Source organism: Ursus americanus, unplaced genomic scaffold, assembly GCF_024610735.1.
Source record: "Ursus americanus isolate L20-20 unplaced genomic scaffold, mUrsAme1.1.p SCAF_68, whole genome shotgun sequence".
NCBI classification, from domain to species: Eukaryota; Metazoa; Chordata; class Mammalia; order Carnivora; family Ursidae; genus Ursus; species Ursus americanus.
Window position 1 is genome coordinate 762,836 of NW_028273650.1, and position 12,246 is coordinate 775,081.

Below are 12,246 nucleotides of genomic sequence, written 5' to 3' on the forward strand. Positions count from 1 at the left end.
CATCAACGGGATCCCTTTTAACTGCCGTCCAGGCCAGGAAAGGAAACTGTCGCCCCGCCTCAGCTGCTCGACGGGCCACGTGACGTCATAGCCTTACCTGCCCTGAAGCAAACGCCGCCCCGTACAGAAATGGCTTTCCTGCAGGCTCTGTCTCCCCTTGTCATCTCCCATTGCCGTCGCTAGACAAGGTGGTTCAACTGCGCCCTTTGGAAATACTAGAGTCTTTCCTTTTTGTTGCCAGTGTGGGAGTAATGAACTGACCTGCTTTCACCCCATGCAGGTGACCAGTCAGGGTCTTTGTTTACTCAGCCTGGACACATGGATGTGGACGTAGTTGAAAGTCTCAATCAGTTGCAAGTACGATGCTTTTTCCAGCTGAACTTGACCATCTTTGGCCAGTGGACACGTCTGCAAGTTTGGACCCAGAGATCTTTCAATACGACCCTGGTCTGTGGCGGCTTTCTTGCTCTCTGGTGTGTCCAGATGCTCCAGGCTCATCTTGTCTATTTCCTGCTGCAAACCCCGAATCAGCCATTTCTCCAAAAAGCCTTGGTTTATTTCTGTAAGAAACTGCATTTCAAGATCACAGTGTGGACTCCAGGGACGCTCGTTTATACTGAGTTAGTCCTTTTTAAAAAAAAAAAAAGGCTTTTTTGGGGACACCTGGGTGGCGCAGTCGTTAAGCGTCTGCCTTCGGCTGAGGGCGTGATCCTGGCGTTCTGGGATCGAGCCCCACATCGGGCTTCTCCACTAGGAGCCTGCTTCTTCTTCTCCCACTCCCCCTGCTTGTGTTCCCTCTCTCGCTGGCTGTCTCTCTCTGTCAAATAAATAAATAAAATCTTAAAAATAATAATAATGAAAATTTTAAAAATTAGAAGCTTTTTTGGTGGACAGAGCTAGGAAATATACCAATATTTCTTTTAACTATAAAGTGCTTCATGAGTTCAAACTGATACTTCCAACTCAAACTCCAGGCCTCCAGCATTTTGACTTAAAGTCTGTCGCACACCTGCTACCCCTTTCCTTGCACGTTTAGAATTCAGGCTCAAAGAACCTGATAATCACATCACAGTATCTCATAATTACTCATTTGCTCTCTCCCTCATCCCACACTCCACCGGCTTGGAGTAACAATACCAGCGTTACTGCCACAGGGCTGATTCCCGAGACAACCCACCGTCTCGCAGGCTCTCCCCAGTCTCACTCTGGTTTCTATGTCTCTCCTGTGCCTATGCCGTTGGTAGGATCCGCGATCCTGTGCGATCCTGTGCGATCCTGTGCAGTCCTAGATCCTCACAGACGTCTCTTAGCTTTGGTCCTAGAGCCAATCTTCCTTCCAGACTTTCCCTGGTTGCTCATTCTCCAGATGGTTGTTTGGGACCCTCAGACCCTGGCGGGAGCAGTCCCTGACTCCCCGCAGCCCGTGCCCGCGCACCTCTCCTGCCGGAAGGTCTGGTTTGCTGGAGGCTCGGTACTGGGCTCACATTTACTTTGCTGGGTATCTTACACATGCTTCTCCACTTTCCTCTGGCAGGAAGCATTGCCATTGGAAAGTCTGAAAACAATCGAATTTTCATCCCTGTAAGTCCCTCACTCTTTTTACCTAAATTCCTGAGGGATTTTCCTCCTTTTTCTTTAAAGGATTTTACTAGAATGTGTTTGTATTCTCAAATACACGGTGTGCTCTTGATACGTAGTTCCAGCTCCGATTTCAGGGAAGTTGTCTGGAATTGCAGTGCTAGCGTTTGTCCATTCCTCGTCCGTGACCGCCTCGTGCAGGGGCTCCTGCTACCTCTGTGTTGGGTCTTCTTTGCCAACGGACCTCTGGTAGGCGAGGGTCAGCTTTCTCTGGAATGCTTTTTACCTGCGCCTTTGTTTCTTTTTGGATTTTAAGAGCGTTCCTCCTAGTCACTGTTTTGTTTCTCGCAAGGCTTTATCTACCGTGCTCTTTCTATTTTAGTCTTTATTTCCACAGTTGTTTATTCCTTTGTTTTGAATCTTTCCTGAATTTTGGTGCCTCCTATCCTGGGTTTTCTATCTCCGGTCTACACTGCTCTTTTCCTGGCTTTTACTGTGTCCTTAACATCTGTCAGCTCACCTTGGAATGAAGAGCAGGTTACTTTTCTCCTTTTTCATTTCACGTGGATCATTTTTGGTCCTGAAAACGGTAGGTCACAACTTTGGTCTGGTTTGTGGTGTGCCTTTCTGGACTGCTTTCCTTGTCTACCTGGGGTATTATTCTGCCTTTTATTCTCTCTTTTTACATAAGAACATCATTATGGAATTTTAATCTCAGTGCTTTTCTGTTGCTCACATTTGGGTGAGATTAGTTGGTTTCTGAGCTTTTAGGTGCTATGGTCTGGGACTGCTTCTCTAACTCTCTGAGCCTGCGTCTGCCTGCATCGGGCAAGACACATGGCTCGGTGTCTCACATTCGGGGCTCCCTGGTCATTCTGAGGGTTCACGAGGCTCGGCCCCCACACCTCCTGCAGCCCTTGTGCTCACCTGCTTTGGGACAGTGAGACTCCTGCAGCCAGCGGCTGTCCTCTGAGGCTGTGCACGCTGCTGGCAGGGTCCTGGGGCCGCTTGAGGGCTGTCCTGTTGTCAGGCCGCCCAGCTGCATCCTTCTTTTCCACCCATATGGATGTAGGGTCCTTTGGGGGCCAAGCCCCTACTCTGAGGCCCATCCTCTGACGGGTGGAGTGACGGAACTCCAGATGGGTTTAGGGAAACTGAGATCAGAGGGACCTGAGCTCCCTTTTCTGGGGAGAACCTGAACACTGTCAGCTTATCTCCACTTACTTCTATTTTGGGGGTCATGGGGACATCTTTATCTGAGTCTTGTCATAAATGCTGTTCTTTGATTTTGCTCTCCAATTGTTCTTTTTTTTTTTTTTTTTTAACATGGGGATTCGGGGGTATTTACAGCTAGGCTGCCCTCCAAACTGCCATCACCTGGAGCCTTCACAAGCCCTTCCATTCCTATGCCTGTTCCATTTGCTCCTCCCGGTAACCCGGAGCAGCATGCCATGTGACCGGCCCCGAGGGGGAAGCAACCTGGCCAAGGGCCCTCACCTGACCTGTGGCCAGCTGGGATTTGTCTCGGGAGATGACATCGTGGGCCGTGACAGCACCTGGCACCGCACCTGACAGCTAGCGAGCCACCCGGCATCCCTCACTTGCTGAGCACCTACCACGTGCCACACCCCGCGTGAGGATGGGGGTGGGGAGGGCAACTCACCACTGGGCAGCCCAGACTGTGGCCCCCACCACCTGCTGATTCTCCACCCAGACACCTCGCCGACCAGCCACTGCCCCTAGCGGGACCTCACCGCTGCTTCCTGGACGACAGAATATTGTGTGGTCTCTACCTTCACCCCATACCCGTTCAGTGTCCATACAGCCAGAGCCCTCTGGGGCTCCCCGCTCCCGAAGGACCCGGACCAGCCCCCTGGTGGGGCGTTCTGGACCATCTTGGCCCTCCTCATGTCTGTCTCTCTGGCCACATCCGAGCAGTGCTGTGTGCGGGCTGATACTCATGAGCTGCTAACCGCTCAGGGTTTCCCCTAGACTTCCTGCCACCTGCAGCACTTCCCGGATCTGGCCGCGGCCTGGAGGAGAGTTCCAAGCTCCCGGCCCGGGGAAGGGCTGACGGAGCAGTTCACAGAGAACGAGAGAGCCGGCTGCAGGCCGCCGCGCACCTCCGCGCTCCGCGCTCCGCAGAAACACATGGGTGAGAGGCACCTGCCTGCCCCCGGCCCGGCCTGCCTCCCACAGTGCAGGCCAGCCAGCTTCCGTGTCCGGCTGAGTCCCCTGTGACAGTGAGGTGGGGATGAGGAAACCCCGGAGAATGCGAGGAAACTGAGGACAGAGGGGACTGGAGCCCTGGCCTGCACCTTCACACTGGGCTGAGGCAGCCTCACGGACATCTCTGCACCTCAGAGTGTGACAGAGTGTGGGTCCCCATGGGCACGGCAGTGGGTGCCCCACAGAGGCCTTGCTGTTGAGCACAGAGCACGCGGCCATTCTCTGCGTAGACCAACACCCAAAGGTGACAGAAATGGGGCCACTTCAGCCACATCAGGGCAGGTAGGTGAGGACTCAGAGGGTCAGAGACCCCACATCCAGGCCCCCACCCCCGGGAGCCCAGGACAGAGGGGCAGCGCTAGGGGACCAAGAATATACCCACAGCTGGGAGCCAGCTGGCCACAAACCCATGTGGCACTGAGCCCGCCCCAGAGCCACGTGCCACATTTGGCACATGGTAGGAGCTGATCAGTGTTTGCAAAGCTGGAAATCCCACGAACACAAACAGAAGGGTACTCTGTCTCACAGATCAAGAAGCTGAGGGACTTGCACGGGTGACCCAGCAAGACTGTGGCAAAGCTAGGGTCTGACCTGGGGTTCTCTGAGCCCGGAGTCCTGGCTCCCAGCTGGTCCACATGTGGCAACATGGTCTGGACAGGCCACAGGGGCCCTGAGGCCAAGAGAAAGTGCCAGGTGCTGCCAGGGAGGGCACCTGTCCGGCCGGGGAGTCCCAGGCCCTTGCTGCGGTGGAATTGAGGCCTGGGTGAGTGCGGCCTGGCTCGGCAACCCAGAGTTTTCGGGAGGGAAGGACACCGCCCGCCCCCTGCAGCACTACAGGCCTTCCCTCCTGCCCAGCCCCTCCACATGCCGAGCTGTGCTGGGAAGAGGAAGAGTGTCTCAAACCAGTTCCCCAGGGTCTGGCCTGGCCCTGGGCCCCAGCTGTCCACCCTCCTGAGTCAGCTCTGACTTCCTGATGGACAGGAGCTGGGCCGGGGGCTACCTGGGCCCCGCGCCCTCTACATCCGAGCCCTGGCAGGCTGCCCGGGGCTGCGCCCGCATCCTCGAGCATGGACTGCATGCGCGCTGCGTGGCGGGTGCCAGTCTGGGTGGGGTGGGTGCAGCCAGAGCAAAGCTGAGGGGCCGCCTGGGAGTCAGAGGCCACGGGGCTCCGCGCGGAGACGCGTTATTGTCTGCGGAGGAGAGTCTCAGGTGCCGGAGAGAATGGCAGCTTCCCAGGGCCCCCCAGCCAGCACACCGCTGCCCTGGACTACGTGCTTGTGTCACCCCAAATTCGTGGTGACACCCTAACCCGCACTGGGGCAGTATTAGGAGGTGGGGCGTTAGGAGATGGTTAGGTCGTGAGGGCGGAGCCGGCCTCGCTCCACCATGTGGGGGCACAGTGAGAAGACTGAACCAGGAGGAGCCCCCCAGGAGCTCCCCCCAGCCGGCTCCCTGCTCTCAGGCCCCTGCCTCCAGACTGAGGATAAGTGTCTGTGGTGCCCGTTACAGTAGCCCGAGCTGACCGAGCGGGGGCCGAGCCCGGCTGTGAGTCCAGGAAACCTGAACCCCAAGTTCATGACAAACACGTGAAATAAATAGTATGTTAGGTGAGGATACATGCAGGCAGCAAAGTAAAGCAGCAGGGGTGGAGTGTGTGTGTGTGTGCGTGCTTGTTCCCATCTCCGTGTATAGATGTGCATATCGCTGCGTGTGTGCATGTACACACACGTGTCTGCCTGTGTGTGTGCACATCTGTACCTGAGTGTGCAGTACGTGTGTCACTGTGCATATGTGCACTCACGCGTCTGCATGAGTGTGTCTGTGTGCATGCATGTGTGTGCACGTCTGTATCTAGGTGTGCAGGCACGTGTGTCACTGTGCATATGTGCACACACGCGTCTGCATGAGTGTGTGCGTGTGCGTACCCGGGCATGCTGGGGGAGGTGGGCCGGTCTTCTCATGGCTGGAACCTGCCCTGCGGTGGAAGCTCCCACTTGACCTTGCTTGTTCCTGGGGTCTGTCCCAGGCACGTGGGGCAGCTCTGTCTCCTGTCTTTACTCCCTCTCTGCACTTGGGCCTGGCTGGGGGCTGACCCACGCAGACCTCGCCCGCTCTCCATCAGCCTGGGGCTGGAGGAGGGGCAGCTCGGCCCCGGCAGCGAGGGAAGTGGTGAGGACGAGGCCAGCAGCACTGAGCCTCCGTGGAGCACCTGCTGCCCGCTGGGCACCGTGCCGGGGCCTTAGCGGCATCGCCCTGAACCCTCCCGAACCGGGAAACCTCATCATGCCCACGTGAGGGCTGAGGATTCCAAGGCCAGCAGAAGTAGCATTTCATGCCCAGGGTCCCAGAGAACAGGCTCCCCACACCGGAGTCCCCTGCCACCAGACCTGGAGGTGGCTCGCCCAAGGGCATACGGGCCTGGAAGCCAGTCTCCTTTCTGCTGCAGCCCAGGCAGATGGGCCCAGAGATGGAGCATTCATTCATTCATCCATCATTCATTCTCCATGACAAGGTGGCCAGCGGTGCACCGTGAGCCCCGAGGACTGGCTAACCCAGAGGCAGGAGACACGCTCCACTCCAGCTCTGCTTCTGCGTCCGAGAAGTGAGGGTCCTAACACCTCCCTCGTGGTGAGATCAGGGCTGGCGTCCTGCCAAGTGCACAGGCTGCCTCCTGAGATGCCCCTCCCCTCCTGCCCTCAGTGTCGCAGGGGAGCTCTGGTCTGAGGGGCCAGCAGTCTGCCCCGTGGGAGGACGAGGGGCTCCTCCAGAGCGAGCCCAGTTGCGAGAGTGTGCCCCACAGGAGGGCACGGCGGAGAAGACCCCAGGGTGGGGAGCCAGGACCCCGTCACCTCCACGCCACAGACTCACCCCAGCAGCTGGGCCATCGCTCCGGCGACACAGGGTTGCACCTGGAAGGGCTTGGCAGGGAAATCTGTGATGTGGAATGCCCTCCATACCCGTCTAAATGGCACGTGTGGGAGCGGCCTGGAGGCACGCTGTTTGAGATACCGCGGTGTAGACAGCCACGCCATGACATGCTTTGTTTTCTTTAAAGACTGATTTATTAGGGCTCCTGGGTGGCTCAGTCAGTTAAACATTCAACTCCTGATTTTGGCTCAGGCTCTGATCCCAGGGTCATGAGAGGGAGCCCTGTGTTAGGCTCAGCAGGGAGTCTGCTTGGGATTTTCCCTCTCTCCCTCTTCCACGGCCCCTCCCCCATAAAATAAATAAATAAATCTTTAAAAATAAATAAATAAATAATTTAAGAAAGAGAAGATATTCTTCTATTTTAAAAAAGATTTTGATTTATCTGTTTGAGAGAGAGTGTGAGAGCGCCCGGCAAGGGGAGGGGCAGAGGGAGGGAGAGAATCTCGAGCAGACTCCCTGCTCAGCGAGGGGCCCGAGGCGATGCTCCATCCCACGACCCTGAGGTCATGAGACCTGAGAGGAAACCAAAAGTCAGTTGCTCCGCAGACTGAGCTGCCCGGCGCCCCAGCCGTGACATGCTGGGGGCGGGGCACAGATGAGAGGTACTGAGGTACTGAGTCGGCCCTCTCTGTAAATGCACGTCTCTGCTTGGTTCATTTTTGTACCCTGGGCACATAGTAGGTGCTCAGTAAATCTCTGCTCAATGAACAGATCAACAAAGGATGGGCGCTGCTGAATGGTCGTGGGATGACAGGTGGTTTTTCTTTCTTTTTGCCTATTTTTACATTTTTTTTGCAATAATTACATAGAATTTTTAATGTGAGAAAAAAAGAACCACAGAGATTTCAAAACCTCGTCACTGCACATCTGGTGTGGCCACAAGGAAGTGAAGGGGCTTTGGGGCAACAGCAGCTCTGTGAGGCCCCAAGGGTCACAATGGCCAACATGACATCTGCATGTGGCTGAGACGCACAGAGGGTCTGGAAGGAACCAAGCCATGGGAGCTGGGGGGCTTTTCTTCCCTCGCTCATGCCCCCTGCTTATCACACTGCTGGGGTAATGGGTCTATTCCAGGAAGGGACACAGGACTGCGGGGCACGAGGGACACGGCTCCAGAGCCTCTCACTTCACTCCAGGGGCCTCGGTTTTCCCACCCGTGAAATGGGCTGACGACAGAGCCCTCGGCCAGTGTGAGAAGTGACTGCTGCCGTCCCAGGGCTTGGCCCCCGCCGTGTCATCAGGCACGCTTCATTTCCTTCCCTTTTCCTGCCCTGCTGTTCCCAGGGTTAAGCAAGACGTTGCCCATACACGTTACTGCCGGTGGCAGAGGCGCGGGAGAAGGGCCCATTCCCGCATCACTGAGGCTGGCCCGGGGAGCAGGAGGACAGGAGGGTCCTGGGCAAGGAGCGGAGCTGGGCCCACAGCCCAGGGCTGGGTCTCAGCTCGGCCACTCAGCAGTGGGCACTGCACCCCTCTGTGAAGGGGGCACGGCGGGGCCCACCTGTCAGGGCTCTTGAGATGGCTCGCTCTTTCGGTGGGTACCCCCTCCCATGCCCAGAAGACCCTCTGTCCCCACCCTCCTGTGCAACCCTGGCTCAGCTGCCAGCCTGTCTCTGCCGCCCGCCCTTCTCCTGCATCCACTCTCCAGCAGGCCCGGGGCTGGCCTGGAGCACAGCTGGGCCTTTGCTCTTCTCCCTCAAAGCCCAAACTCAAGGAGCTTGACTCACGGTACTGACTGGTCTGCTTCCTTGTGGTTTGGGAGGAAAGGAACATGTGAGACACAACATCGGAGCCTTGGGGCCCAACTCTCTGCTCAACGACCCTGTGCCGGTCCCACTGCTCATGGCCCCGCGTAAGCGCTGGTGGGCCCACTGTGTGTGGGACTTCGGTGGGACCGCAGGGAGCACTGGGGAAGCCCAAGGAGCCACGGCCCGCTTCCGTGGAGGATCAGGGAATGTGCACCTGCCCAGTGCCACAGAAACTGTGCGGTTTGTGCGGGGTCATTTGCCAGGATGTGTTCCACAGCAGGGTGGGGGCGGGGCCTGCAGGTCCCTGGATCGAACCAGTCCTGATGCCAACCCACATCTCCTATGCCCCACCCCACGCCAGCCACACTGGGTGAACAGCTCCGGGCAGGCGCCCACTCAGGGTGTCACCTGCCGGCCCCTCGCCTGGGCCCGGGATACATCCCACCTGCGTCCTCCCCAAGGCTTCTCCCCAGGTGGCAGCTCCACGCTCGAGCAGTCATGCCCGTGCAGCCACCCCTAACCACTCAGCCAGGGGAGAAGCCAGTGGGTAAATGCTGCCCCAAAGACAGTTCTGAGATCCCTCCACAGGCTCCCCGGGAGCTGACACAGGATGGACCCCGGGTGCCCCGGCTGAGCCCAACATGACACCTGCGCCTCAGTTCCTCCTCTGACCCTGCTCCCTGAGGTCAGACTGCGGGCTCTGCAGAGTGGCCACCCCTGAACCGGTTACTCCTGGCTCCTGGGTTCAGAGCCACCCTTCTGATCCACTTGCAATCAGAAGGAAGGAGGACGGCAGTCTCCTGTTCAGAGCAGGGGCACGAGGGGGGCCTCCTGCCGGACAGCGGCTCAGGGACGGCTTTCTCAGAACGGGGGGACCCTGGAAGGAAAAGGCCACCAAACGTGTGTGCCAGCCGGCTCTGCTGGGGAACAGAGTCCCCCACAGTGAACACCCATCCTCCCTCCGAGGGCCCAGGGTCCGGGACTGAGCCGCCGGCTGCTTCTGCCCCAGGTCTCTCACCTGCAGCCTGGACCGGGCTGACGTGCCCTCGGCCACGCTGTCGCACTCACGTGGCTGTCCTCCCCATGCGGGCCTCTCCACACGCGCCCAAGCGTCCCCACGGCCCGGTGCGCCTCCCCCGCAGCAGCAGTCCGGGGCCAAGACGGAGGCCACGCCGCTGGCTTCTGCGGCCCCCATGGGTCACATGGGTCAGCCCGCCCCCGACGGGAGGCCACTTCATGATGTGAGTCCCAGGGAGCGGGCTCACTGGAGGTCAGCGTGGAGGCTGGCTGCCCCCGCATAAGAGTAAAAGCTCTGTGACCCGGGTGTCTGAACCGAACCAGCTGATTTGGACACAATGTTACATTTCCCCGTATAAACACCAGAACTAAGTCCCCGCGAGCTCCTTCCTTCGCCCCCTGGTCTGCTGCTTCTCGGTTGACACGTCTGGGCAAGGACGGAGAGCATCTAGGACTGGCCTGGTGTTCGCTGGGCCCATGAGAGGGTCCCTCGGTCCCCCCAAAGCCCCCGGTCTCCAGGCCCTGGGCTGGGGGAGGCTGAGCAAAGAGGCGTGACGTTCAGGCACACGGTCAGTAAGGGGTGGGGTGGGGATTTGGACTAGGCTGGCCAGAGCCCAGCCATAAGCTGCCCAGGGGAGGGGGACAATCTGCAAATAGGGTTGACCCTGGGTCCCACCCCAAGTGTTCATGTGCCATAGGGCCCCATGCCCCAGCCGCCGACCACCAAGCCCTTTTGGGGCCCTTCCCGCTCCCCCCCCCCCGCCCGGCCACTGGCTCATGAGCTCCTGGGCCTTGCAGCTTGGCTCTGCCCCACATGCTGTGACCTGCTTTGTCCTTCCCAGACACTCCAGCCCAGCCCAGGCCATTTGGCCTGACCCAGTCAGTCCCCTCCAGGGGATGGAGTCTGGAGACAGCCTTTGGCCCCACTAGGGCCAGAGACCCACGGTCTGGAAGCCCTCAGCACTGTTCCCAGCAGGTCCTATCTATTCCGTGTGCACCTACTGTGTGTCAGATGCTGCGCTGGGCCCTGTGACAAGCGACGCCTCGTGCCTGCTCTCAGGGAAGTTACGGGCAGCAGAGGAGACAGGCAGAAAACCAGCGAATGCCTGGATACATTGGGCTCCTTGTTATAAGTGCCTCCTGGCTGGTCACTGGATTCTGTAAGGGGGCTGTGGGGGCGGGGGTGGGGGAGGGGCTTTCCAAGGAGGTGACATTCAGGCTGAGATAGGAAGAACACCAAGGAGTCGCTGAGGCACATAGCAAGGGGAACAGAGCTCTAGCGAGGAGACAGCAGTGCAAAGGCCCTGAGGTTGGAACACTTGGCACAGTGGAGGGACTGGGAGAGGCCAACCAGGTTGGCACCCCCACCCCGACCTCGCCTCTCTGACCCCAGCCTGTGTAGGAAAAGAGAGATAATAAACCTAGTCCTGGGAACTGAGGATGACGAGGGGTGGAACGTCTGTGTGCTCGGTGACTAGCGCTAGTGTTAACAACAGTGCAGGGGCACCTGGGGGGCTCAGTCAGTTAAGCGCCTGCCTTTGGCTCAGGTCATGATCTCGGCGTCCTGGGATCCAGCCCCACATGGGGCTCTCTGCTCAGCGGGGAGCCTGCTTCTCCCTCTTCCTGCTGCTCTCCCAGTTTGTGCTCTCTCCCTCTCTCCCTCTGACAAATAAATAAATAAAATCTTAAACAAAACAAAACAGTGTAGACAGGCAGTGGGGGTGGCAGGGGCAGCGCGGTCCTGGAAGGAGGGGCCGAGATGGGGTCTTGCAGCTGACCCTTCCCTGCCTGTGACTTGGGGCCGGGTTCCACGGTCAGATGAAGTTGTATGCTCAGGAACAATGCCCCCGGGGGCCAAGCATCTATTTTGTGCGATCCAGACACAGCCCCCGTGTGCCAGGAAAGTGGGGCTCAGAGGTGGGTGCGGGAGTGGGCCCTGGGTCTGGGCTTCCACAGGCCGTCCTCACCCAGGCCACCCCATCCCTGCACAGGAGCAAAAGAGAGTGTCTCAGGGACCCGGAAGCTGTCCCACCAACCACAGGACAGCTGTGGGCCGAGAGGCTGAACAGCAGACATGGATGGTGGGGGGAGCTGTTGTCACATCATCCCTGAAAGGTAAGCCTGGACCAGGGGAGGGCCATCTGTGCAGGAGGAGCTGCGTGTGGGGAGGGTGGGGACACCTGCTTAGAAGCTGGGGTGCTCCCCTCCTCCCTAAATGAACTAGGCCCAGAAAGGGTCTGGAGGACAGAAGCTGGACCCTTGAGGCCCCACTGTGTGCTGGGCTGTGTCTCTGCCCAGCTCCATGCTCAGCTCCATGCTCAGCTCCATTGGGCTTCCATCCTGCTTCTGTCCTGGCCTCCTTCTGGTTTCCAAAGCTTCCAGGAAAGGGCAGGAGGAGGGAAGTGGTGGGATGGGCCTGGAACTGCCTGTTCTCTGAGTTCCACTGGGACAACCCAGAAACTGGGGCAGGGAGGCCCAGACAGAAAGGAAAAAGAGGGGAGGGGAAGGGAGGGGAGGGAAAGCAGGGGAGAAGGAGAGGAGGAAGGGAGGGGAGAGTGGGAGAGGAGAGGAGAGGAGAAGGGGAGCAAAAGGGAGGGAGAGGGAGGGGGGAGAGGGGAGAGAAGGCCAGGAGAAGGGGAGGAGAGGGAGGAGAAAGAGGGGTGAAGGGAGAGGAGAGGAGCCCAGAGAGGGGGAAGGGAGACCTGGCATCCTGGAAGATGCTGTTTGCACACTCGCTAGGGGGAGT